Source organism: Montipora capricornis, chromosome 12 (assembly GCF_036669925.1).
Source record: "Montipora capricornis isolate CH-2021 chromosome 12, ASM3666992v2, whole genome shotgun sequence".
Taxonomy (NCBI): domain Eukaryota; kingdom Metazoa; phylum Cnidaria; class Anthozoa; order Scleractinia; family Acroporidae; genus Montipora; species Montipora capricornis.
This window is the reverse complement of record NC_090894.1, coordinates 41,280,945-41,285,468: the sequence shown is the minus strand read 5'-3', so window position 1 is coordinate 41,285,468 and position 4,524 is coordinate 41,280,945. Positions and strand designations below refer to the sequence as shown.

The following is a 4,524-nucleotide window of genomic DNA, read 5'->3' as shown; positions in this document are numbered from 1 at the left end:
AACCTTCCTACTGAGCTTTTCAGATCTTTGCAGCAAAATAACTTTGAAAGGGTGATTCATTTCACGATTGATTCGCTCGCTCAGTATTTCGAGGCCATTTTTGAGAACTGCCGAACATATCTTCGGAATACGGTGTCTGACGTCAGTGTTTTGAATATTAATTAGGTCCTTTCGGGCATCCCTTTTAACCTTCAGGCGACGTGACTAGTTTGTCCAATGTGTCTCTCATTTTTGGTCTTTGTGTGACTTCTGAGAAACGACAGATCATAATTACCAAATTTCTGTTCGCCGTCTTGAACAAGAAATCCTCGCAAAGTAACGAAAAGAGGGAATAACAGAGGTACGTGATAACAACAAGTGAAATCATTACTAGCTTTAATAGCTACACAATCAATTTCTGTTTAGTCAAACAATTTATGATCGATCACGATGCCGTGTGCTCGCGATGAAAGTTCGTCTTCCGGTCGAAGGCAAAGCAGTTCAATCGCTCTGGAGATAATAACCACCAAACGTCTTTGTTCCAGGTGCATCCTTCTCAATTCTTGGAACTAGTAGTATGCAGTGAAAGACATTACGATCGAATTTTCTTGATTATTTCCGCATAAGCCTGAAATTCTGTTATTCTTGACTTAGCATCCTTAATTGTGCGACATTTTTTTCGGGAAACATCGTTACTGCAACCACGCAGGGTTGACGCATAAAAATTGTTCCTGGAACATTATTGGATGATCCTATCATGTTGACGAAGAAAGGAAGGAACGTGGTAACACACGAATGATCGAACGAACGAACGAAAGAACGATTGTGCGAACGACCGAACGAGAGATCAACGAGCGAACGGAAAGGGTCTCGATGCACATGGCGGATTGCTTTGGACAGTTGATGGTTGGAAAGTATAGGTTCTAACGACCGAAGGTTAAATTTTTGACTGGTTGGAGAGGGAAGAGGGGAAAATTCCGTCAACGAATTGGACCTTCGGCATGTTTGAGTTTGTTCTGAGGTGTCATGGATGAGCAAGTGTAATACCGATAGACTACTTAGACGATGTCACACAATAGGGCCGTTTATCCGAGAGAAAACTTACTCAGCCCGCGGCTTACATAAGGCCCCAAAACCCTTCTAAATGGTACAAAATCTACGTTCACGGGTTTCTCAAGCCGCGGCTTACCCTGGCCTGGGAGTTTATACTCGTATAAATAGTTCCTTTTGCGTATTATGTACGCCGCGGCCAGAGTAAGCCGCGGCTTGTTTTCTCTCGTATAAATAGCCTGCGTAGCAAGCGTTCCTGTTTGACAGAAGAGCTTTGAAACGATTTTCTGCAAACTGGCCGCGCGAAAGTTGGGGCAAGAGACTGAGGGCACGCTTGCAAGAAGACCCCCATTCTCGTCCCCATCGCCCTTTTCGTTTCTCTTAGTCGGCGGGGCCTTGGCACGAGAAAACGAAGGGCTCTGGAGACATAGGATTTTCGAATTTTTTGATTGGCTAATGGAAAACAAAGAGATACTAAGCGGAAGTGAAAATGTTCATGTGTGTTAAAAAGAACAGCGGTGCGTTCAACATGGAAGACTTGGGAGAAGACTCTCCCAAAAAAATTATGTTCAACGTTCCCAATAGTTGTCGTTGTTGTAACAAAACGGTTTTAGTTAAAAACCATCCGGTTGATATTTTCGGGGAAAAAAGCATTAAAGAGCCGGAATTGTTAAACGTGCTTCAGTTTTTAACCTGAAAAGAAATTAAGTATGACGATGGTTTGCCGAAAAAACTCTGCCAACCGTGCTTCAGGAAGGTGAAAATGTTGGAAATAGACACTCTAGCGAATTAACTTGAACATATCGTGACAGTTGATGACTATGGACAAAACCATGTTATACTTACGTTCTAGCACAGGGGCATTCTGTCTGCGCGTGCGCGATTTTGAGATCTCTTATGAGCGTATCCGCTGGCCCGCCATAAGCAGAAACCAAAATAATGGCGGTCTACCTGGCGAAAAGTTTCGAGTTCGTGTCGTTATCTGTGTAGTTTATCTTCCTTGCCTTACCTGTAGACGGTGTCAAAAGATCGAGAAACGGTTGGGCTGTTTATGGCAAAAAGTCACAGCAAAGTACTTTCGAATAATAAGGGAAAAACAAGTTGTTTTGGTGTGGAACTCTCACGTAGTCAGTAATCTTGCGAAAGTTGCATAATTCGAAGGGCTCTTCAAACACACATAAGCAGACTAGACAGACATTTTACCGCGTTAGTTTTGATTCCAACCTACGTGTTTACCTCTCACTGTTCTCTCTTTTGCTCTGTTGGGCATTCTTGTTTGAAATGTGTTAAAATATCGAGAAATTCAGCTACATTATGAAAATATATGTTCACACCCAAAGTTTACGGTAGCTTGCCTTTTTTGGTTTTAAGTTTGTTGGCATGAACGCGAAAAAGCGTGAACGACGGGCCAAAAACAGCAGCTTTGACCAAATTATGGTCTGAGTAAACAGCCAGAAAAAAGAGAGTTGGTAATGTTACCACGGGAAAAATGTTTAGGAATTGTGGAACGTTTGAAGCTTCTGACAGAGAGTAAGTCATGTTAAGTCTTGGTTTCGTGTATTGCATGGAGCACCTCCCATTTGAAAATTACTTAGCTTACATGGTGTTAGCTTCAGGGAACTAGAGCAAGATAGCTGGTTAAGATTTTGAGTTTAAGCACATCCCAAATCCCTAGGGAACTAAATCTGAGGACCTGAAATAAATAACCACTGTCTAAGGGCATAGCAAGGTCTATGATTCCCATGTTGTAATTGAACAAGCTGCCCTCTTGAACCTTGTACAACTGTCTCAATCTGTAGGAATGATCCTTCTCTGTGTTCATTTCCAAAGAATCAGACTATTCAAGTTGAAAATTGATTACAAAATGACAACAGGAAATTAGTAAGTTCTGACTAGACCAGGCCTAGGGAACAAAGTGATGTTAAGAGTGACACACCAAAGAGTATTCCTTTTTTAATATCAAGCCCCAAGCTTTTTAAACTTTTACAAGTATAGAACTAAAATATAATTTAGTTTGTTAGTCCTTCGGAAGTATAAGATATGAGGAAATGGTCAACAACTGCATTTACAATAAATGGATATCCAAAACGTAATGATCACGAGTGTTTTTCTTCATATCAACTTGCTGGTCACCTTACTGAGACTATGACATGTAACATTTTATTATGTAGGATGGATGTAACTCCAACTAGTGAAATCTTAACTGTACATTGAATTTATAAGCAACAAAGAATCCCATTTGTATGAGCCTCATGAATTCAGCACATCTGTTAAATTTACTGCAAACAAATTAATTATCTATGAGTGTTTAAGATTCCAATCATAATCCAGAACTTCAAGAGCTTTAAATACGGCTGTTTCACATAACCAATTTGCCCATTCATCTTCATTCACAACTGGTTCTCAAGGTAACACCTTTCCACAAAACTTGACCTCTCAGCCATCACTTCTGTCCATTGCTCCAATTGTTGAGCCACTGCTCATCTATCTAAACAGCAGAGAATACGCTGTCAGTTCTTTTGATCCTAACTTTTAATTCTGTACATGAAACACTTTTTCCAAAGCAAGCTTACTGATAAACCTAAGACATGGAGAATTATGGACACTTTTCGAGAAACTGTGAAGAGTAAACTCTTCAAACATGGCCATTTTAGGTCTGAAGTAAACATCAATAATATAGGGTTTCATTTCTTTCAACTTAAGTAAACCATTCTCTCCCTCTTCCTCACACTATCTTGGTTTTTACATACATTGTAAATGCTCATAAAGATTTGTTACACTGCACCCAGAATTAATTCAACATTTTTTGGGTACAAATAACATTCAAGGTAATATGTAGATGAACTCCCTTGCTTACTCTCATTGCAAATTTGAAAGTATTACTGTTCATCTAGTTTTCAACATAATTTTGTATCTTCCTTTACCCGTGAATTGTGGTGAACATTTATTGATTTTTATACTACAGTATATGGATTGTTGGAAGAGCCAGTACATGACAAATCTGATGTGTAACATATTTGTGAATAATGATTGTTGAGAAGATGATCAAAATATAGTGACAGGTCTTGAAGATAATCAAGTGCATGTTTCACTTATTCTAGACGGTACTAGGGGATTTTGGCAAGTAAAAAGTGTTTCCTAACATTTTTTTTGTACAAATGTATAACTAACACATACATCTAAAGAAATCGTGATTGGCATTCCTCTACAGGCTAAGGAATACACACTAAAAGCGAAATGTCTGTTCTGCCCTACAGAGCTCGTCTCCAGAATTACAACCAAATATTTTTGAATGAGCATTTTCACTTATTTCTTAAATCGCTCGTCTAAGAACACTTGCTGAGGTAAATTCAATTGCTGCACGGAGAAAAAAAAACCGACGAGCTTTTAATGCTAGCAGCTTTTAATGCTAGCAGCATGCTAATGAAATAAACACGATAACAGAGCTTACGCCATCCGGTTCGAAAACTACATGGACAAGCTCCAAATGTGCAA

General features: G+C 39.4%; 2 protein-coding genes across 4 annotated transcripts in view; one reads left to right on the top strand and one right to left on the bottom strand.

Moving 5' to 3' along the window:
- The first annotated feature begins 208 nt into the window (after window positions 1-208).
- The window catches only part of LOC138026509 (tripartite motif-containing protein 2-like), a 23,436-nt gene continuing 19,120 nt past the window's right edge, over window positions 209-4,524 (top strand). The window contains exon 1 of the mRNA XM_068873889.1: window positions 209-340. The gene's annotated coding sequence lies outside the window, so the exon portion shown is untranslated. The remainder of the gene's footprint in view (window positions 341-4,524) is intronic.
- Window positions 2,970-4,524, bottom strand: part of LOC138027052 (meiosis-specific nuclear structural protein 1-like) — a 6,919-nt gene continuing 5,364 nt past the window's right edge. For 2 of the 3 annotated variants that reach the window (XM_068874552.1, XM_068874551.1), the window contains one exon: window positions 2,970-3,517. The gene's annotated coding sequence lies outside the window, so the exon portion shown is untranslated. The remainder of the gene's footprint in view (window positions 3,518-4,524) is intronic. The other variant, XM_068874553.1, reaches the window with a different exon arrangement.